This window comes from Emydura macquarii, unplaced genomic scaffold (assembly GCF_026122565.2).
Source record: "Emydura macquarii macquarii isolate MOO-44397 ecotype Brisbane River unplaced genomic scaffold, CSIRO-AGI_Emac_v2 contig_554, whole genome shotgun sequence".
NCBI classification, from domain to species: Eukaryota; Metazoa; Chordata; order Testudines; family Chelidae; genus Emydura; species Emydura macquarii.
In genome coordinates, this window is record NW_027130691.1 from 8,589,270 (window position 1) to 8,613,650 (window position 24,381).

Genomic DNA, 24,381 nt, shown 5'->3' on the forward strand with positions numbered 1-24,381 from the left:
CCTAACCACTGGGCTATTGAGTCAATCTTACATGAAGCAGAACAGCATCAGCAGGAGAGACTGAGATCCCCATCCACCCCTCAAGAACATCCAATAACCTGGGAGCCAGGGTACTCACCAGAGATGCAGGTGTATTGGCTTCAAGTCTCTGCTGCAAATTAGGCAGAGCAGGATTTGAAAACAGGTCCCCTGCAAGCTGGGGCAGTGCCCTGACCACTGGGCTGTTGGGTATTCTGGGACACCCACATCTCCCAGCCCAAGCAAAGCCAATTCCTGGTCTGGTGGCTCTCAATTCACTGATGGCTCTCTCTTGGGTAAGACCCAACTCAGTCGGCATGCTCTGAACACCCCTGGTAGCGGGCCCCATGGATGAGAGAGGCATGGACACGTTGAGTTTGAAAATCCCTCTGGAGACTGGTCATCAGTGAGCATGCCTAGGAGCTCGGTGTTGTCAGGACTTAAGCGGTTTTGCGCATGCTCACAGGTGGAAACATTGGTGCCTAGGGGATTTAGGTACGTGCAGGGTTAGGCAGCAGCTGAGCCAGGGTTTTGAGGATCTGTAGCACCGAAGGTGTCAATTAGATGCCAAAGTCCCTTGGTGGATCTAGCTCTTACACTCGCTGTGCCTCAGTTCCCTACCTGAAAAATGGGGACTGCAGTACTGCCCTACTTACATGGGTGTTGTGAGCATTAACTATAGGAGTATCTGGATGGAAATAAAGGTGACATACAGCTGAGACTAGATGTAATGGTCCCTTCTGGCCTTAAACTCTATGAAACTAGATACAGTAAAGAATGTGAGACAGTCAGATGCTGTAGTAATGGGAGCAGATAAAGTTAGAATGATGAAGTTAGAATGGCTTTTAACAACAAATGGCAATGCTACAAAACTATTCTGAATCGGACAGGAAGAAGAATACAATTAAAACCACTGGGGAATGTCAGCAGATAAATGTAATTCCCTAAATCAGAGTCTAGTTAAGACTCTGAGACTAAAATCCCTACTCTCTGGGATCTTAAGGATCAGTCCCAGCCCAGGGAATGAGTAGCACTTGCTTATTTGAGTTGGTCCCTAATGATGAGACATCAGCTTTACCTGAAGGACTTTACCTCTCACAAGGCAGGTACTCCCTAGTACTGAACCATCCTTTCAACCTGGTATGAAATTATGGGAATCTCACCACATATAGGGGAACTCCAAGAGGAGTGGAGTTTGCTTGTGGGAGATGATGATTTTTATGCAGGAAGAAAAGTCCCTGTTAAAGAGAGAAATCAAAAGCCTTTAGAAGATTCCATTAAAGGTGCCTGCCTCTTTGGTCTCTTTTGCTAGTATGGAAACATTTCAAAAACAGATGGCAAAGCAGAGATTTATATCCTGTTAAGTGCAGAGGGCTGGTGCACGGGACCCTTATCTTCTTGTGGGCCATGTAATAAACCTGCTAGCAGGTGATTTATATCTGGTTTCTCTGCTTGGGAGAGCAGTAGAAGCAACAGCATTTTATTTATGAATTTTATGTGCAACATTCGATTTTTTATTTTTTATTTTTTTAAGGACACAGGAAGGATCAGGGTACTGCCCTGTCAGTGAGGAGACTCTGACATCTTTCATAAAGGATTTCCCCTGAGCTGGGGGGAAAAAGAACCATTTTACATCCTTTAGCAGGCTTAGTTGGACTGCAGAGCCCAGCCACTTGCTTGAATGACACATGCTTAATGTATATCTTTGTTTAGAAGCGGTTGTCATTAGTTGGGCAGCTACGTGTTTACCTGGGGTGGGAGGGGAGGCTGAAGGTGAGGGAGTAATTTAATGGAATATGCTGCTTTGAAAGAAACGTAGGCAGAACCGAGAACTTCCTACAGAAAGATACTGGCAGAATCCATAGATTCAGGGTAGGGAATCCTCAAGCACATTGGAAATTCAGCAGTCGCTGTGGCCAAACAAGAACAGTCTGTTTGCTACTCACCCACGAGTACCATTTTTGATTGAGAAAAGAGAGAAACCCCACAGTAACCTTAAAGGGGGAGAGCAATGGTCTAGTGCTTTTAAGCACAGAAGTATGAATTGAGAGATTTGGACTGTATTCTTCTGTTCATGGTGTGTTGAGTGTAAATTTCACTGGTATTTGTAAAACCCCTGGGTGGAAGACCCTATTGAAAAGCTGAGTATTCAATTATTTCCTTAATGGAGGAAATGAAGAAGAAAATGTGCATGTGCATTTAGTGAAATAGATTTTTATAATTAGAGATGTTGAATTTGAGGGTCTGAAAAGTTTATCTAATAGCAGTAGCTGTGTGGCCATGCAGAGATAGATAATGGGTTCCTCTACGCACACATCTTTTTAGCATGGGACACGTGGTTTTAGCATGGTTACCCTCATGAATCATTAGCACAGAGACATAAGGATTAGAGATGGGAAAAGACCCATTTCGTCATCTTTCCCATCCCCTCCGACAATGCTGGATTGTTCAGCACAGCCTATTCTTCAGCACTTTGTCTAGTCCCTTTTTTAATTACTCGAGCAATGGGGCTTTTATTATTCCTTTGGCAGACTTTTTCACAGTCTAGACCTCCCTCATATTCAGCCTAAATTTTCCCTTCACTCAGTTGCATTCCATGGATCCTAGCTCTGTCCCTGGGATGACCCTAAAGTATTCCTCTTCCTCTTTTGTGCTTACACCCTTGAAATCCTTGCATTAGCTGATGGAAGAGGCTGTAACTACAGGAACTGTTTAAATGGTGGCTGGACAGTGGATAGAAAAATGAGCCCTAGACAGGAGGATAAATATATTCTAGATGTAAGTTTTCTATAGAATAAAGGACACAGGAATTTAGTTTGAATATGGTGAAAGCACACTCTGTGGCTCATCAATAACCAAAAGGAGGAAGGTGCAGTCACAGCGCCTAAAATCATCTTGCATTAAGACATTCTCTTCTGTGTGTTGCAATAATGGAGTACATTAGTTACCAGCATTATTATATGTTCATCGCTGACACCCACTGGAATTAATATAAAAAGGTTTCCTCCTTTTTTATATTTAACCGAAACGATATGCACTTATTCACTTACTGTACTTCATATGAAAGGAATCTATTGAAACTTGTTAGTGTCAGTAAATTTGGGCCGGAAAACTCATTTCCATTAAAAACAAGTAATATAAACGAGTGTTAATGTCACTTGAAGTTCAAGCACTATCCCCCTCCAAATATAATGGGCAGAGCTATAATAATAATACCACCACCCAGCTCTAATTTACTGCTTCCCCCGTAGATCTCAAAGTGCATTAGAAGTGCTATCATGTCATCCCCATTTTACAGACCACCACTGTGCGTGGGTGTCCATGACTATACAAAGGGCAAGGCAATAGAGAATTGGGATCTTGGATGCCCCGAAGGGAGACACCTAAAATTAGAGACTACTTCTGAATATTTGGCATTTGGCTTTGGACCTTTTTGAGCAATTGTATGGGGTTACCAGCAAGTGACCTGATCCTGCAGAATGTGGACAACCTCCTGGGAGGTTCTGAGTGCCCTTACCTTCTGCTGAAGTCAATTGGAGCTGAGGGTGCTGCTCAGTGTCTTTCAAGAGACAGTCAACCCCTTGCTGGTGGTTACTTGTGTGCTCTAACATGCTATAAAGGTCCATGATGGCTTCAAGTGCACACAACTGAATGTGAGAAAGATGTCAGCACTGTAAATCCAGTACAGGCTCAGGTAGGGAGGGAGAAACCTCTTTTGCAATGGGTACTTCAGGCATCAGCACTGGTAAGCACATTGGTGTCTGGAAATCACTGTGTCAGGCTTCAGTACTTGGAACTTAGATGACAAAATTGTTACCTACAATGTGTAGTGTCTTTCTCAGTGTCAATCCTCTGTTGGAAAGGATCTCTTTCGGCAGCACATTTATTTATTACACAGCTTCTCCCATTAGCATAATCATTACTCCTTGGACTGGGCTGGAATTCGGAGCATCCCACTGTGGCACTTAAAAAATTAATTACAGCAGTGAAAGAATTCCTCTAAAGAGTTATGTGAATTGGTCTGGTTGAAGGGTTTGAGTCTTGCTTCAGTTGGCTGCGGCTCTTGTCAAAGGATTGTGAGAAAACGCACGGGTCAGTGATGTAGATTAGGCAAATTAAGTTAGGAAAAATTGATTTGATTTAGAAAGTGAGCTTTCAGATCAAGGGGAATTACCTACTTCTTACTCTGCTGTGCTTCCTCTCCCTGAAGATGGGCATAGGCAGATAATTTAGGGTTAAAGTAAATGTTTATCTGAAAAAAAAGTGTCAACTCATTTTTCTGCAGATAGCATATATAGGGCAATACTTGTTTGTCTGTAAGTCAGCTGGAGATACGGACAAGTCAGGATACTTACAGACTAGCTGCCCAGCCTATTCACATGGCTTGCTAGGAAATGGGTAACTAAGTATGTACTTTTGAGTCTTAAGATTGTGTTTAGTTTGTTCAGAAACTGCTTTCATGCCTTTGAATCTGCTTGGTGTAATCTTGGCCTTGGCTCTGGTGGTTGGTGGCAGCCGGCAGAAGGCTCTGGTTTCCACTGATAGATGCTTCGCCATTTTTATGGCTAGGGAACTTGCCGTTTGTAACAGCTGATCAAAATTAGTATTTCTTTTTTCTGTCCATTTTTATCCGCTTAAAAGGAATGCTGCTGACGGCAATCCATTGTCTTGAATGGGCTGTGTTCCACAGCAGGCACCATGCCTAGCCCTAAAAGACACCACCTGAATTAATACCGCTTCCTGCAGCAGCAAGGAGCTCTTTAGAGAGGACTCCCCTCCAGGTACTGGCCTAGCCCACCCTTATTTTGCTTGTGAGGGTGAAAGGGACAGCAGCATAAGGGCTGCAGGCTGATGGGCAGATCCTGAAGATGCTTATTACTGGACTGAGTTTCTCCTGCAGGTAGTCTCACTGAACCATTCAGGGTAGTAAGCGTTATGGTTGATAGCAAGTGTCTCAGGATTGGGCCTTTACATTATTATTTTTTTTTTTTAATTTTAATTTTTTATTTAAAGAAACTGATCATTTCCTTGAGAGGAAGGATCGTCTGGTGGCTGGTGCACTGATGGGGACATGGGAGACCTGACTTCAAGATTGCTTTGCCACAGACTTCCTGTGTGAACATAGGCAAGTCACTTAGCTCTCTGTGCCTCAGTTTCCCATCTGTAAAATGAGCCTAGACTTGGGATGGCTGGCAGTTTAAGTACCAAAGCCAAGAAACCAACAGAAGCTGGCCCTACCCAACTTGGGCGTTGGAAACAGGTGGTGGTGGTGGTGATGATTTCATTAGAACTTCAAGTTCTGTTATTTGAAAATAATGCTTAATGACACTTAGACTTTTTTGCCTTAAAAGAGCTCATCTAATTTCCAGTGTTAGTGTTGGTGATACAACAAACCTCTGCAAGACAGTGAATGCAAAGCGAGAAGTGAAGCTGAAGAAATTGCCAAATTGGAGACCTCTGCCAGCTGCCAAATTCCACACTGTACAAATTTGAAAGTGGCAATCTCCCACTTAGTGGGAGAAATGGACATTATTCCACAGTAATCAGCCCCCTAATGTTTAAAAAAAAGATTCATGTTTTTAGTTTGTGTGTTACTGGGCAAATCTGAAATAAGTGCGCGTGCTCAGAAACCATGAGGTTTTATATTAATCCTTTTGGCAAATCAGAGCTACCACATCAAATTAAAAAATATGAGAAAAAACAGCTTGCCTTTGCTTTTTAGATACCATGTAACCACCATAAAGTTTCAGAGGTATTCTTAGCTCCCTGAAACTCTCTATTTAATTACCAGCAGAGTTATTGGCAAATGAATATTTTTTGACAACCCTCCTTCCCCCCCCCCCCCAGTAGAGTCAGGCAGGAAACATTGTCGTCTTCCCATATCTCGCAGTAATACAGTCTCAAAGTGATGCATTATACAACTGTATTCCCATATGTTATAGTCACTCCGTTATATTAGCCTTTCCATTAAAACCCACAACATCCAGGGGTTTTAATCTGGTTGTAAAAAATTTGCTTTGGGCTCTACTCAGATGACAAAGTCTTTGTCAGGGAGTGATTTTTATTAATATTTTTGAAATCCTCTTTTTTTTTTTATGCATTTCCCAGTATTTTGGGTTGTAAGAGTGTCAAGGAAACGAACTCCAAAGGCATTTCCATTTTTGTGAACCAAAATTGACAGGTAGTGAGCTGGCCTAAATAGATTTTCTTTTTAAATGTATGTATATAAGATAAGAAACTAAATGCCATCTCCACATTTAACTAATTATCCAGGGTTTTGTGTGATCATCTCTGGTACGTTGTTTTCCATTCCTGGTCTATCAGATGGGACTAAATGTAGGAATAAGGACAGCAGGATTCAACCCTTTTGGACTAAATTCAGACCTACTGTGCAAACCTTTACTCTATGGCTGAGATTTAAAAGCCACCTCTGGGATTTAGGTGCTCAAGTCCCATCCATTTTAATGGCAATTGGGTGTCCAAATCCCCTAAGTGCTTTTGAAGATCTCTGCCTATATGTGTAAAAACTGGTACACAACTTAAAGTGGGGAGTAATTTCTGAGGGCTAAGTCTGAGCTCTTCATAGGTGAGCATAAGTCCCATTTTGGCTGGGACAGTCCCTTTTTATAAATCCTGCTCTGGCCGTCCCAACTTCTTTGGCAAAACTGGCCATTTGTCCTGTTCACTCTTGCCAACTGATGATCATTTGGCAAGATTAAATGGGGCAAATGCCCAGTTTTGCCAAAAAAAGTGTGGTGCAACCTCTAGCTAGGCACAGAAGAATGTGTGGTAGGGCAAGCAGTGATGCCATTCTTCTGATGCCAGCCTCTTGCGGGGGGAGGGAAGCAGAGCTTGGAGGGAGAGGGGCAGGGCTTGAGCGAGTGGCAGTGCCAGCCCCATGCAGGTGAGAGGGGGCAAGGAAGAGAGGGAGGACTCAGGCCAGCACTGCATGGCGTCCCATTTTCCTTTCGAGAAATATGTTCAATGTAGCTCTCCAGGACTGCATGTGCAGCATGGTACAGGAGTCCTTGGGTAGCCTCAATGATACAGCACAGGAGAAGAGATGATGGGGGAATGCAGTTTTAAGGACAGGGTTTCCTTTGCTGGTGAAACAGCAAGGAGGCTAGATGGCTCCCCTCCAGTCCCTTGTAGTGCCAAGGCCCGAGGAAGTGTGAATGTGAACTGCAGATGCTGAAATCCCAGAGAGGCATTTGGGAAGAGAGCCCCTGTAAATGATGCGGTGGGACTGTGGGCATCTTGGCACGTACAGAATGTGCGTTTCTGTGTTTGGGTGCGGGGAAAAGGTGGTTGATTTTTGACACGTGTAGGCTGAACAGCATGCACATGAATGTCTGAATGTCTTCTGTGGCATTAGGACCATAGCCACTAAATTATAGCAGATGCTTTGCCTATGCACACCATTTTGTAATTAAAACACAACTTGCCATCCTGATTAAATTAAGCAGTTACATTCATTTGCAATATTTTTTTCTCTGCATTGTGTAATTAGTAACATATGATGCTTACATTAGCTCAATTAAAAGTTAAAATGATTTATTTGCATTTCAAAGCCTAACCATGAATCAACTGGTGCAACACACTGGAACAAGTTCAGTTACACTGTAACTGTGTGAACAGCCCCACAGAAGACATCTCTTGGCTTCTTCCAGGGCATTATGTAGAGAGTGTAACGCACAACTCAATGGACTGATTTTTCAGAGATGGGAACCATAGGTGCTCAACACCTCTGAAAATTTATATCAGTTCTTGTTCTGCATTCATCACCATGGTATCTGAGCGTCTTCCAACAGTGCATGAAGCAATGTGACTAACATCTGCCACATGGGAGTCATTCTTTCTCTGAGAATCAGGCTCTAGAGAGACTATTTTCAAAAGCACCCAAGCGATTCAGGAATGGATCATAATCCCATTTTCAAGACCGAGTCTCTGCAACGGGTACTACAGCGGCATAGCTGTGGTGCTGGAGCAATGCCTCAAGCGTAGTCAGACAACAGCAATGGAAGGGGCTTTTTCCATCATTGCAGGAACTCCACTTTGCCGAGCAATGATGGTTAGATCGATGGAAGCATCTACATCAGGGGTTAAACTGGCATAGCCACAGTGCTCAGCCATGTGGATTTTTTTACACCCCCAGCGTGCAGTAACTCTGTTGACCTATGTTTTAAGTGTAGGGCAAGCTTTAGGCATTTAAGTGCCCAAGTCTCTTAGAAAGTCAGTGGGACTTAAGCTCTTAAATCACAGGTGCTTCTGAAAACTTTTATCCTAGGGGCTTATTCAAGCCCCATGTATGGAAGGTGTAATTCTGAAATGTTTGGGCCAAATTCAGAATGCTTTTCTCAGGTAAATCTCCCACTGAAGCTGTAACAGGAGATTTGCCTGAGAAAAGACTTTGGGATTTAGGCCCAAAATTATTAATGTAATCTTTTTTTTTTTTTTTTTTTTAGAAACACTGTAGGCTAACTGCAACACATTATTTTTCTTTACTCTGTAGTCAAAATGTTTTGTCTTTTTCTTCACCTTCTGCCAAGCTCTTAGAAAAACATAAAAAACTCTTACAAAACAATACTTTGAGATGTTAGAAAAGTACACCCCCGTCAACAACATTTCCATTTGTTTGCTCGAGACAGACTCCATAACAAAAGTGATCAGTGTTTGAAGAGTGTGTCAGATGCAGATGGTTTATACAAACTCTGCTCAAATAGTAGGGACATTTTATGAGTTAGTGCTCCAAATGAAGATGAAACACAAAAACAGTTTCCAATCTTTCCGAGAAATGGATGTAACAGGTTATAATAATGAATCTTTCACAATGGATGGGTTTTAAATTAAAAATCTCACTGGTGAAAGGTCTGGGGGTATTAGAATATTCATTTCTTACTTAAGTCACTGTATGAGGGCAGAGATGAGATTTTTCTCTCCTGTCTGACAGCCCTATGAGAACTATGAACACTTGTATGGTGCCTCTGTGAACAGATTGCAGGGTTGGGGGAAATTGGTCACATGTGTGTGCGCGCGCACGCACGCGTGTGCACACTTATGCTGATGTTGCATTGACAGAATGTTAAATGTTTTACTTTTCCAACCATCAATTTCAATTGAATTTCATATAGCCATTAAAGTTCTATGCTGCTTTCTTCGCTGTTCCAGTTGTTTGAGCTCTAGCCATTTACTTGCAATTCCTGCGGCATGACTGCGCCACAGAGCAGCAAAAGTACATTTGTTCCCAATGTTAATTTTTTTAAAAATGTGTCTAACTGTCCATAAGCAATGTCCTAGGCTGGCTTTTCCAAAATGCTTTTTTGATTCACCCGCTGGTAGATCTAGTGTGTTGAAGGCCCTTGAACCTAGACTATAATGACTGCATCTCTTCTACTTTGAGTGATTGCTCATATCCATTCCAATATAGGTGAGTGTGCGCCCTGTGCACTGGTTCCCGGAACTTTTTTCCCCTTAGCAGGCCCCGTAGGGTTGGCTTAGGTGCCCCCTGGAGTACTGCGCTCATGCCACGGTACATAGGGCACCGCTGATCCCGCGGGCCCCCAGTTCCTTCTTTCTGCCTGTGATGGATCCTGGAACGTCTGCCCTTGCTAACTAGCAAGTTGCATCCCCTTGGCATAGCATTCTGTTAGAGAAGTGACTGTTAATTAGTTGTTAAGTAGTATAGTTGTTAGCATTAAGTGTTTGTTAGATAGATAAGATAGATAGCCCTTAGGGGCTTAAGGTTGGGCCATGCCTGGCTCAACCGGCTTCAACGCCGGCGCAGCTTACAGCAAGGCTTTTCCGTGAGTGACCCTCACGACCGCTGCCTTGGAGAGCAGCACAGAATAGACAGATGTAAGATCTGTAAGGCCTTCAAGCCAAGCACCCAAAAGGAGAGGGATGCGCATTTAAAAGCCATACTCACAGAGTCTGCACTTCGGCCAGACTCTGAACCGGCGCATTCCCCTGCGGCACTGAGCATCTCCTCGGTGCGGAGTGCTCCACCGGCACTGACGTCGACCCGCCCGGTGCTGGAAAAGAAGAAGCGGCAGGACACGATGTGCCAGGACTCCCCCGCACTGCCCGCCCGGCCTTGGGGGAGTCAGGAGATGCACCAGCTGCGTGCCGTGGAGATTACTCCGGCACCTGCATCTCCCCACAGGGAGCCTCCCCCGACTCCTGGGGGTGGGAGAGTGTACCTGCAAGGGCCATCAATGCCGGAGGTGTTCACAGCAGCACATGCCCTCATGGGCCTGCCCACGCCACCGCCCCCCCCTCGGCCGAGGGCGCAGGGGCTGGCGTCTCGGGGTAAACCCGTGCTGGGTGGCTCTGGTGGGTGGCAGAGACAGGAGTCGAAGTCTCCCCCCAGACGGTCACAGAGGGTAGAGAGTGTGAGCTTCCCTCCCAGCTCCGACACCGAGTCGTTGAGCTCCTCGACACGGCGGCACTGAGGGTGGTCGAGAAGTTCAAGCGCGAGGTGACGCCGATACAGTCCCGATACAGCAGGGGTCGCAGTTCCAGCTCTAGCACCGAGCCCAGCTTGGCACCGGTCTAGATCCCCGGCATGCAGCCCGGCGTGGATCCCGGCACCTGAAAAGACCGAGCGCACTCGGGCACCGGTCCAGATCCCCGGCACGCAGCCTGGTGTGGATCCCGATGCCCGAGTCCCAACGCGCTCCGTGCCACTCCAGATTCCCAGCATCGACAGCCTAGCACTTACCTGCGCGACGTGCACCAGACTGGGGCTGCTCATAAACGAGCAGAAGTCCACCCTCACCCCTGTGCAGCGCATAGAATTCTTCGGGGCCACCCTGGACGCCACCCAGGCCAGAGCCTTCCTCCCACAACCTCGCTTCGAGGCCAGGGCTGTCATAAACAGCGATCTCCACAGGTCCCCCACGACGACAGCCAGGCACTGCCTTCAGCTGTTGGGACACATGGCGGCCTGTATGTATGTGGTGAGGCTGGCTTGTCTCAAGCTCAGGCCTCTCCAGGTGTGGCTGGCCTCTGTGTATGCACCAGCCAGGCACTCATTGAACAGAGTGGTCACAGTTCCCCCTCGGGTACTGACCTCCCTGGATTGGTGGAGGGACCCAGGGGAGGTTCTGAGGGGTGTTCCCTTCAGGGACTTGGCACTGTCCGTGACTCTTATCATGGACGCCTCGGATGTGGGTTGGGGGGCCCACATCAGCAGCGACCACAGCACCCAGGGGCTCTGGTTGGCACGAGAGAGGGGCCTCCACATCAATGTCTGGGAGCTCAGGGCAGTCTGGCTGGCCTGCAAGGTGTTCCTCAGATTCCTGAGGGGCAGGATGGTGCAGGTCCTTACGGACAACACAGCGGCCATGTTCTATATGAACAGGTGGGGGCGGGGGGCTGTGCTCCTTGGCCCTTTGCCAGGAGGCCATCCGACTTTGGGACTTTGCGGTGAGGCACGATTTCCACATATCTGCCTCTCACCTCCCGGGGGTCAGGAACAACGAGTGGGTGAAGGTGCCGCATCCTGAAGCTGTATCAGTGCACTCAACCAGAGCCCAAGCCTCGTCGGCAGCCTTCCTGGAAAGAGTGCCCCTGCAGGACATCTGCAAAGCAACTACCTGGTCGTCGGTCCACACCTTCATGTCCCACTACGCCATCGTGCAGGAGGCGAGAGAGGACGTGACCTTCAGCAGGGCCATTCTAATGAGAGCAGCTCGCTGTTGACTCCTATCCACCTCCTAGGTATGGCTATTTAATCACCTATATTGGAATGGATATGAGCAATCACTTGAAGTAGAAAACAGGGTTACTTACCAGTAACTGTTGTTCTTCGAGATGTGTTGCTCATATCCATTCCACACCCACCCTCCGTCCCCACTGTCGGAGTCGGCAGAAAGAAGGGACTGGGGGTCCGCGGGGTCGGCGGTGCTCTATGTACCACGGCATGGGCGCGGTACTCCAGGGGGCCCCTAAGCTGACCCTACGGGGCCTGCTAAGGGTAAAAACGTTCCGGGAACCAGTGCACAGGGCGCGCACTCACCTATATTGGAATGGATATGAGCAACACATCTCAAAGAACAACAGTTACTGGTAAGTAACCCTGTTTTTTTGATTATGGTGGCAGAGCAGCCAAGCTGTTAGACTGTTTTTGTTTTTTGTTTTTTTCTTTAGGTTTTCAATCTTGTTAAGAATTATGCTTGTTTGGATAAATGGAGAATTTCTGATGGTCTCCTCTGACCTCATTTCACCACTAGCAATGTGGCAAGTGTCTAAAAAGCAATCATTTTCCTGTTCTGCTCCTGGTAAAATTAGTCATTAAGATCTCTGTGCTTTTTTAAAATAAGTCACACATGGCTCTTTTTTTTTTTTTTAAATCTATAACACTAGCTGTGATTTTGATCCTTTCTGGGTTTGCAGTCTGTCCTGATGAGTGTCTTTGCTGCCAGGCTAAAAGTTAACTCCAGGTAGGAGGGGACCTTGTATACTGAACTTAATTTATGTTTCAGGAATTCTCTTAAATGCCATGATGGAGACTGTATTCCAAAAATAGCCAATGGCTGTAGCATTTTATTGGATGTAGTAGTCTACAATTCCAGTCACTTAAACTACATAGTCTCTAGCCACCAATAGTTTTCCTAGTGGTTAATTCCTAGTGGCATTAAATGTAAGGTTTTTTGTTTTTGTGTTTTGGTTTTTTCCCAGAAAATAGGAACCTAGGGTGTTGGAAAGATAGATGAATAAATTATTCATGATTTGTAGTGAAGTGGTCCATAAAACAGAGAAATTCTGAGATCCGCTAGGGTCCTGATTCAGCAGTTCATCACTGTTCAGCTAACCACCTAAATTTAGCCACGTCCTTAAATCCCATTCAAATCTTAAGTGAATACTTAAGTACTTTTCTCAAGTGGAGCCTGTATGAGGGGAGTCAATATTATTTGCCACATGACTTAAAATAGTTAGAATAAACCTCCTTTTAAAAAGTTTTCTCAGATGAACAAACATGCTAGATGGGAGGAACATTAGAGATGTGCCTCTAATGCCATAATACTGGCTGTGGCTGCATATGGAGGCGGTGTTGCCTAGTGGACAGAGCATTGGATTGGGAATTCTGAGAGCTTGGTTTTATTCCTGGCTTTGCCTCTGGCCTGCTGGGTGACCATGAGCAAGTCATTTCCCCTGGGTGCCTCAGTTCCCCCATCGGTAAAATAGGAATTAATATCGCCTTTGTAGAGCATGTTGGGATCTACTGATGTAGAGTTGTAAAGTAACTCTGCATAAGGATGAGGTATTATTATAGTGGTTTATAAACAGAGGAGGATGTCCACGTGTATCTGGCAGAAGTCTTACGTATTGTTGCCTTTTCTTCCTTTCACACCTTATGCTACTGATTGTGGATTCGTATATTCTGTGCATCTGCTTTCTCAGCCCAAAAACTAAACTGTACCCTTGGGATTAGACAACATAATTTTCAAAACTGGCGGGAAAATGCATTTGAGACATGGACAGGGCAGGTCAGGCACTCAAAAAACCTGTAATTCCCAGAGAGGTTAATGCTTAGAAATGCAGTACGTTTTTAACTGAATTTCCTGGGCTTGCAATCCTTGTTTTGGGATTAAAGGTTTAAAACAAAAATTAAAAGAACGTTCCAATGAAGTTACTGATGTGTTCCTGACCTTCACTCCAGCTTAATGCGGGTTTGTGTCTGGGAATAATAGTTTATAAAAATGCGTTGTCCTGCCTTTTTAAACACTTGGAGGTCGACCACACTGTACAGGACTCATTCCTTCACAAGGGCGACATTTCACCTCATGTCTCTGGCTATCCAGGACATGCTCTTACAAGGAATTCGGAAGTGGCTCTCATGAGGCCCTCTAACTAGCAACTATTATTGCAGGCTGTTTCATCAGTGCAGAGGGCAGGTGAACAGCTTTCTGTGTAATTACAGTTCATGCTGCCAGAGGGCTTGATTCTGTCACTCCTACTAGTACCTTACGGGGACTATTCAGAGAACAAAGTGTTCCTCAGTGTGGTAGAACTCTTAGAGATTGATAAGGGGGTGGGCTAAACACTGCTTCTGGATACATCGCCCTTCATTGGGTAGAAAAATATCTCACTCATTCCATCACCTTCACTCATGATGGGTAGCCCCATTAAAGAAAATGGAGTTGCTGACCTGAATAACTGAGTACTGGCTGCAGTCTCTTTCTGTCAGTGTTTGCTAGTCATGTCAAAGTTCCCCTGGGCTGATGTGGTTAATGCATGTCATTTTCATAGCTAACAAAGGAGTCAAGTGGCCAGCATCCTGTCTGACAGCCTTTGACTACCCTAACCTGATGGATCAGGTGCCTATTTTGCAGCTGGGTAAACTGGGAGGTGGCAAACCCACAACTTTCAGGAATGCAGTTGAGTGCCTTAACTACTCAGCCACTACACCTCTGTCTTCTGCTCATGGTCTGCTAGCTTGGCATCTATTATTCTGGGCAGGGTGAGTGTTAAAAATATAACTGTCCTAGTCCATCAGTGAGGCAACTGCAGGCTTGTGTTAAAAGAGAGAGAGGCAAAACAGTGAGGCAAAAGTTTATTGCAGAATACTGAAGGTGAATTTAGAGTTTCACCTTTTGAGTTTTTTAGTATGGGGAATAGGGAACTGTGATTTCAGTTCTTTAATTGAAACCTGCCCCAAGTTGAGTTGGCTTCTGCTTTTGCTGAAGCCAATAGGTATGTTGTTTGTTGACTTCACGAAGAGCAATATTCGGTCCATTGAGGCACTTTGAGGTGTCTCTCTGAGAAGAGACTCTGTAGCTTTTTTTTTTTTTTTTTTTTTAAAGCTTCCTCCTAGGCATCTGCAGCCCGACTGAAGCTGAGGTTTATACATGTATTACTTAGTGGCAAGCCAGCTTCCTGTATGTGCTATGCTGGGCTGGACCACTGAAATTCCAGGAGACTTAGGAAAGCCATTGGTTTGGGAAACTTCATATGGCGTCACTCGCAATTGTTTCATCCTTGGTTCAGCAAGATACAATTTCATTTCAAGAAGTTGTTGAGCTCGCTAGGCAATGGAGAGAAATCACCTTGGATATAGCAAGTTAAGGTGGTTGGGAAATCAGAGCTGGAGGAATAAATGGATTTTTATATTGGGACACTGAGGGCTGGATTGTGCCTGATACAAATCAGCGTACAAGGAGTAGAGGGGATAAGAAGCCTGCCCTTCAGAGCCTGTGTTTAAGGACCAGACTAAATGTCAATCCTTGCGTTCAAGGGAGATAAGAATTGCTCCCTCTAGCGCCCCCCATGGGATGATGTGAATCCAAGGGGGTGGGTAGTAGTTGAGGCCATGGGAAGTTCCCTATATTGACATTGGCCCATGGGGCTGTACCATTCCAGACAGGGTGGCCTGGAGTAAGCCATCATATTCTTACCATGTGTTCTGTTCACGCAAGGGATCCCACTGAGGTCAGCGGGAGAATTCCTATTAATAAAGCAATCAGGCTTTATCACTTGCACTTCACAGAGCGAGCAAGCAAGAGCACTGTTCTGAATTGAAGGCGGATCGCTTACGCCACGCCACTTCACTGCAAAGTTTAACTGGGTTACAAGAGAACACAATTTACTCTGATTCAGTCATTTCTTAAACTAGTACAGATTTAATCAACATGTATTCCAAATTAATTTGATCTGGGCATGGAGCCAGCAATGATAGGAAACGAAGATGAATACTGAGCCTGTCTCTTCCTCTCTTAAAAGTACATTTAAGGAGGTCAGAAGTCACTGCGGAAGCTAGTGGTAGATGTTTTTCTGAGTGGTATGTGGATGAATTCTATTGGTTGCACACAAAACTTGTGAAGGTAGCACTTTAACAACATATCCCTTTAATGCTAACGCTTCTAAGCAGGTGGCTTTTTTAAATGTCTCACTCTAAAAATTGGAGCTCTACCGAAGTCTTTATATTGTTTAATTGTATGCCAAATGCTACTTCACAGCCACCTCTGTGAGTTAGGGATGGGCTGAGGGGATTGTTAGTGGCACGTGAAACTCTTGACTGCCAGGTCATCAGTTTGTATATAGCCCAGGTCAGCAGTGGCCAAAGTCATAAACAATGGAATTACCCTGGTGTAGATTTGGTCTGAGAGCAGAATCAGTCCCAGGTATTTCTTTAAAATACCGTTCTGCATGAGTACAAAGTGAATTACAAGAGTGAATTACTGTACGCATTTTCCATTTAAAAAAATAATTCAGATCCACATTTGGTCTCCCCTTCTTTCCTGATTGCAATCTTCTTTTTCTTTCCAGATCAATTTTAAATCCTCCCTCCGCTCCCCTCCCCCACCTCCCCTAGTAAACTTCAGGCATCTGTGTTGGGTTTAATTCCCATGATGCAGGTGGTGTTGATTTTATTAGTTCATTTATTGCAGCGTATTGAAATGACTCTGTTTCCAGGGGGTTGTTTGGTTTGGTGGCTGCTTTGCGTCTAAAAGGAAGACTATTCTAACCCAATAAAGAAACAAAAAACTAAGTGAAAACAATGCAAAGAGAGTCTGCTCGGGTTCTTAACTGTTGTTTTGCGTCAAGCTAATGAACATTGAATATATTCAGTTGATTCATGTGGCCTCTATCCAAAGGGGTGCTATAACAAATGAGCACAAAGGATTTAATGTTCTTCTGCTCCTCTTTTGCTGGCTTGTGACTAAAAATAGGACAAATTTCTAGTTCTTCATAGGTATTGGCTTGACACATCTCCAGCCTTTTCCTCTAATCGGAGACCGAGTAGGATACACAGGCTGGAATATTTTTTTGACCCACTAGAGGGTTTCCTTTTAGGCTCTGAGGGAGATGCTCATTTAGCAGCAGTGTAGTGTTACCTGTGGAAAGCAGAGAGCGCTTGAAGCTATTTTCAGCACAAGCTACACCTATTGTAAATTAAATTGATTTGAATAATAAGTGGAAGCTGATTGTTCTGGATTTTTCCCATTTAGTTATTTAAATACATTTTACTCTGCATTCCCTTCTCCCACGCTCCCCATCTCCCTCCAATAATTCTGTTTTATGTGGATGATCCTTTAATGTTACCTAACCTGCCACTGCAAGATGGATAGATAAGCAATTGTGAGTTCACAGTGGCATCAGATCAAGCAACTAAAAACCCCTTTAAATGACCCTGAAATGCAATTTACTTTTTTAGTTAGGGTTTGAGGTTTCATTGTCTACAAAAATGAGAATTTATGATCTCACCAAAGGTAACGTGACAAACACCTTGAACTCTGACAAGAAATCTTTAAGGCCAAGAGATGAGGATTTTCAAAAGAGGAGCAGGTAGTTCTCAGTTTTTTCATGTCACTTTAACATAAAAAGCTTCAAATGCTCTTGCAATTTTTTGCACTCTCCATTAGCGCAATCCAACGTTAGGGGGTAAAATAGACCATCTCGTTTTTATCTGTTACTCCAGTTTTAAAGATGGATCATCTTGTTTCAGTAAAATACTTAAAGTGTACACTTAGGTTTTATTATTATCCTTTGCTCATCTTCTTCTTTGCAAAATCGCAAAGTGCTTTTAAAAAAGACAGTAAATTATTATCCCAATTTTACAGATGGGGAAGTTGAGGCACAGAAACTTGATCACTGGCAGAGCCAGGAATAAACAAGTATCTGGATCACCAGTCCTATGCCCTATCCATTAGAACACACTACCTTCTATTTAAAAAAAAAAAAAAAGCCCAAAAATGCCTGGGATACAGCTAAAGCACTTCATTAGAAAGTCTTCAGGCCACGTGTGGCCCTTATGCCCCATTGTGACCTGTTAACTTTGGATGCAGGGATCCATGTTAGTGGGATTATACATAGATGCAGGGGGGGTTCACACTAGCAGATTCTGTTGCACACTCATTGCCCATGTTGCCTCCGGAGACTGGCCTAATATTGATGTAAACAAATGTAAAGATGCGCACTCTCCACTAGCTCACCCCCTTGTCAGGGTGCGATGTGGCAGGGATTTTCATCTCCGCTGTTCCCTGTAAGCTGTGTCTGTCTTTGCGTCCCACTCAGTCCTCTGGCTGAGAAGTGGCTAGTCCAAATCCATTCTGGGAGTCCAAAGAATACATATCCTCCGGGCCCTGTGCATAGCCCTTTCCTGGGGTTCCACTGCCTTTCCTGGCTTTGGTATCAAGTGCTGTCCTGCCCAACCTCAGTCTTCCAGAGGTCTCCAGCCGCCAACAATCCTTGGCACTGCAGGAAGGCGGGAGGGAGGGAGGGAGCCAGCCAGCCTGCCTTCCTGTCTGCTCTCTGTAGCTTCTCCCTTCTGACTGACCTCTCTCAGCCTGTTTATAAGGCTCAGGTGTCTACTGGTTCTTTTTGCCCAGCCCTCTCTGGCTGATGGGTAACTACCCAGTTATTCCCCAAGTGAAGTAAATATGACTAATGGGGCCTTTAACCCTTTCTCACCCCGATGGAGATTTCACTCCATGGTGCCCAGTCTGCTCGTTTCGTAGCAGCAGCCTTGAAACACTGTTGAGCAATAAGTTAAAACTCAGAGTTGCCAACTCTCATGATTTTTATTGTCTCCATTTTTTTCCCTGAAAGCCTCAGGTGCTTGGAATCCAGAGTTTAGTTGAAATTCTTTTGTACCCTTAAAAAGCTTCTGGCCCTCATGGAAAGTATGAGGCGAATGTGCCCTAAGGGAAGGCAAATAAATTGAACCCCAAATTTATTTTTTTAAAGCCAATCTCATGAATTTTTGGGTACGTGACTCATGATTTTTGAATGCTCGTGGCTGGCAGTGCTGAAAACTCTGCTGCATAAATGGGCAAGCAGGAATGTATAAAAGAGACCACAAAATGATTTGATATTTACAGTTTTTGCAGTGTTGAAAATTGTCTGCAGACTGGAAATAGTAGGTGTCTTGACATCTCCTGTACTCTTCTCAGAGACTTCTGTCAACACTGAAAATCGGACAAAATGAATGCTTCAGTTTCCAGGGTTGTCAATCTGATATCTATTGGTACCCCCCAACAAATACGTTCCAAAAAAAAATTTTTTTTTTAAATTAAACAGAGCCCAAAGTGCCATGGCTTTGAATTTGGAAAAGTCCAGCCTCTTTAAGGTGATCAAGGGGGGGTACAATATCAAGCATTATGTGTATTCTTAGACACTAACCTTGCAAACACAGTTAGGCATATGCTTAATTTTAAGCATGTGCCTAAGTGTTTGCAGGATCGGGACAGTAGACTGCAAGTTTCCTGAGGCCAGGAAGCATGTCTGGCGTCTGCAGTGCCCCATGCATAAATAAGTAATAGTGTCTTCAAGATTTTCCAGCAACCAGCATTACTACACACTTTTATTTAAAACAAGTATTCTTATTTTGTCCCCTATAGGATAAAGTTTAAAAACAGCTTAAACAATCCCTCTGCAGCATTGCAAGTAACTGTTGATAGACAGCTGAACATTTATGATATAACTGGACTGACATTCTGTTTAACGTAAAGGGATTTCCAATCCGTAACCACGAGGCATTCCTTCACACGCTTGAGGAGAATGTCAAAAGTGTCCCAATGCAATTGGCCACTTACTTTGTCCCCACTGGCTAACTTTAGTTCCCGGAGAAGTTCCCTAGGGAGTTGGATGTACCTGCACAGCACACTCACCCACATCCAAACCACCAGTAGTTATTGCAGACTGCATAACTCCTGTTTTCTAACTATAAGAAATAATAGCTATACTGAAATAAGGATTTTGGCAGCATGAATGCTGGCTCTACTACATTCATTAATAGCACGGTGCATGCCACGTTAAGGAACATACAACACAACTCTGAAGCACTGTCTGTCACGTCCAGTGTATGTAATGTCAGCCCTTAAAATATGATGGTTCTCATTTGTCATGTCTATCAATGACCTGAGTCAATCGCTGCTAAAATTATTCCAGCCTGAGTGGAAACTTACTATCTGCAGACAATTTGCAAACAGGAGAGACAAAACTGATCAAATAAATTATCCATTGCAAATTATGTGCTGTGCTCTACTAACGTGAAATGTATCTCTCTCTCTGGCTCTGATTCTGCAAGGGGATGAGCACCCATAACTCTCACTGAAGTCACTGGGGGGAAAACTAGGGAAATCTGTGAGGGTGAGCCGTACTTACTTACCTCCTGTGGTGTTATGGTGGTGAAAGAGTTACATTTTGTAAAATATACTGAAAATGCAAAGCACTGTATATGTGCTGCTGTTTATTTCTCATGCAATTATTCCTCCTCTTTCTCCTCCACAGTACTTCCACTGCTGTTGAAAAATCTCCCTTCTCCCATTGTGGTATAGGCAACACTGTGTGTAGAGTATGCTTGGGCTTTATTGCTAAGCAACACTGAGCAAGCACTGTATACCTCAGGCTGTGTTGTAAAATGGATGTGATGCATGCCTTATGTGGCGCGTGCATGTTTCCTGGACAAAGTCTTTGCTATATTTCAATCACTCAGGCATATCAGTGTAATTGATATGGGGAGTAAGTGAGGCAGAAAGGCATTGATATGGGTAAAGTGAGGCAGAAAGTGGCACTGCCAGTAGGGAGTTCTATGGGAGGCTAACAATATCAGCATGTTGTTCTGTGTGAATTGATGTTCATGGCTACTGATTGGCAAACACTCTTCATTGAGTTGAATGTCAGTCTAGTAGAGTAATAAATTTATGGATGTCAGTCTTCCTTTGACACTAACTTTCCTGTGTCGTTCCTTGAAAGTTTTGACTAAAATGGCAGTTCAATCTGTTATGAACAAAATGGAAATATGGGGTAAGATCTCGGTTGTATACTTTACCATACTTACGCTTTCTTTAAAAAAAATATTTTTTTACACATTTTTGCCATCCTGATGCAGATGACAGAAAGCAGAGTTCTGTGTTGGTATCATAATGATATTATTTGTACAATTGCAATTTGGAGGCTGTGTTAAGTAATTTTCATTTCTTGTGCATGAATGCACAGCGTTTATTTAATGCTTTGGGGACAGTTTGAGCATCTCAACTGTAAGCCGGGTAATTGAAAACAAATGTTAGCTGCTTTAGGATTGCTTTTCAGAGTAGCCCCTGTGTGAAATTTATTTATTTATTTATTTTCAGTTTAGCATTCGTTTGAGATGAATGAAATATTTGGATTCTTAAATCATAGCTGGCTTAGAAAGAAGTGTTCATTGCCCTTTTTTCCCCCCAGACGTAGACTTTATAGACTTGCACACTCTAAAGTCAACAGTTAGCTCCCTCTATCCCAGCCACCTCAGATCAGAAGCATTCCCCACATATCTCAGACTTTCCCAGCTCTGATTACGTGAGCACCTTAAATAATTGAGACTCTGTTATGGCACCTAACAGCCTGATTCTTGCTGCTGGAGAACTAGAGATTGGCCCAAGCAGCAGTGGTTGATGGTATGATGCTGGTAGTGATTGCTGGGTATAGAATAAATGTAACGTGCTGCCTTTTATGTGGGAACTGGGCTACTGGCTTGTCTTCACTGCAGAGTTAACTCTTCTTGAATTAGCCTCACACCAGTGAGTGTGCCACAGCTGTGAAATAACACTCATGTCACACTGAGTGGCAGTTTTATCAGCCAACAAGTTGTGCTAGCCCAAGATTATCTGATGCCCCCAGATGGGCCAGCCAACTTGAGTTAAGGCACCGCCACACTTGAATTACAGGTTTATGTGTGTGGATGGGACTTTGATTTGGGGGCAACTTGAGTTATAACTAGAGTTAATTTACAAGCCTTCAGTTCATGATCAAATTATTTCACTCGAGTGACCAAACAATAGTCAGCTAGTAATGCCTTTCAATTACAACTGACTTGGGTTGGATTCAGACCAATGACCTAGAGATGGAAGGTGGTGAGTGCACCATTACCAGTTCCTAGAGCCATGCAGTTTCATTATTTTTCTTTATTTTCAAAAAGGCTCCCTGTGTTGATACAGATCAGTAAGTTTACCTCTTTCCATCTGCCAAAATGGGGAGATGAATATCCTTCCACACCTCTAATTCATTACACCTCTTTTTTGTTTCCAGCTAAACAAACCATTCCTGAAGAATAAGCTTAGATTTAATGAAGGGAGTACAGAGTGTGGTGATTCTATGAAAAGTGAGTCTAAAAATAACACTGTGAAGCTCGACGTTTTTGTCACTGTGACATTCAGATAAAATTTAGCCATTTAACAGCAAAAGGATGTTTTTCTAACTGCCCTATGAACTCCCATGGGAATTTAAATTCCAGCTGAGTTCTTTCTGACTTATGTATCATCACAATAATAAAGATGCTGCAGTGTGGCCAGAACTCAGGTAATAATTATGTTGGTGATATGCAAAGCAGAATAAAGGCCACCTCGTTTTTGTCATATTGTGTTGGCTTTCGGTGCTGCCACAAAGAAATAACGATGATGATGATGATTAAAAAAAACTCTTGCTAAAGTCAGCAATACTGAATACACATTGGTAGCAGATTATCTGAGAAAGAAGATGACACTCTTACATAGCCCCCTGTTTCCCATATCAATAATTAAAGTCCTTATTGACCATCATGGCCATAGTCTTTTAAGATACGTTGGGGCTCTGATGAAGAAGCAGCTTAGCTTTCTTTGTAAAGAAGGTATACCCAGAGAGGCTATCTCTGTTATGCTGTAGAGTCATGTAAATGAAGTCATTTGTAAAATAAAATGAAAATGAGCAACTCCAACCCCTGAGATGGACTCAGTTTGGACCTGTGAAATGGTCACATTTTCCTTCAGCTGATCTTTGGGTGAGAATATAAATAAGATCAGAATATACAGTCACCGGTGCCTGGGCTCATTTCTGTTTGAATCGGCCCATCGGTGACTTCCTTTTGCAAGATATGGTAGGCTCCTGGATTGTCATCTTATCATAGAAAGGGAAATAAATCTTATTGTCACTTGCCCCATAATGCCATTCTCTCCCAATCAGCTCCAGTCTGGGGGAAAATTCTCTAACTGGCAAGAATACGTTTTTGAAAAACAACTTAACCTCTTCCTTAAAACACCCAAAGCTGAAGATTTGTCCTGTTAAATACAACTAGTAGAGACAGCTGAAAATTCAAACCACTGAATAGCTGAGATAGTGACACATGATGTTGACTCATACAAATATGTCTCCTTTGGGAGAATCCCTAGTGTAGGAAATGTCTGAGCACTCATCCTTTACAGTTATTAATGAGGACTTCTTTTTTCCACCTTAGTGGATTTATTTAAAAACTGATCTTAATTCTCCTAAGATTCAGAAGATGTCAAATTACACAAATCAAATATCTGACATGTTAATAGCTGAGGAGGCTCAGAGGCAATAATGAAAATATAACCTGAGGAAATATGTTAACTGATCAGTGGCATTTTTTCTGCTCCTGCTCTGTAGTACTGTCTTGCATTTCCTTAGTAGCAGTTTTGTATATTTCTCTTAATAGTAACCTGCATCATGCAAAATGAAGCATGCATGTAGTAGGTGGACACATACAGTGTGTGGAAGTGAAATGTGGAGTGAACAATATATTTTCTTTTAACGGATGTGTAAATAAACCCTTATTCTACAGACCATAAACCCAATCTGCTACCTCATGTGTATGAAAAAAATAACTTCCCTTTGGAATTGGCTATTCCATGCCTGTTTGCTATGGGGTTTCTTGCATCAGTGTTACATAAGTTACTGGAAAGAGTTCTGATCTAATGTGGGAACTGTTTAATCGTGACTTTAGGGACATAGATTGCACAGTCCCCTCATTGTTAAACTTTCTGTTAAAGGACTCTGTAGCATAGAGCTTTTGTATTTTGCTTTCTAACTGAATTATAAAATTATAACTGTCGTCAGAATAGCTGCTCTACTACATTATCCACTCAAAAAGTTTGGGTCCTGAGAATCATAATTAAAGGAGAATGGATCGTAATTTCAAGAGATGTACCACTCCTGGTCGACCTGTCTAAAGAACTTCTGACTTCCATCTAGGATGTGTTAGTATTCCAGCAAAAGTTGTCAAGTGTCTGCAGACTAGATCAATATGCTGTGCTAGTGTGCGTCTGCAGGGGATGGGGCAGGATGCGGGTTCACTAAACTTGATTTGATCTTAGGAGGATTAGTCTAAATGAAGATGAAGCATTTCAAATCCTTAACCAAATCCATTTTCCTCTCTTCCTTCCCCCACCGCTCTCCCTCTGCCAGAGAGAATTAATCATTTCAGCAAGGCAATTTACAGCTATTTTAGTCAGTTGTGTTAGAGGATTTTGTTCAATGGAGGGTTAGCTCAGTGTGGTGTTGATGTTGATGTTGATGGTTCCAGTTGTGTATAGTGCTGTCCTACAATGAAGGAAAGTTGGTTGGAGCATGTGAGTTGTGAAGAGCATAACAAGAGCTAAAACCCAT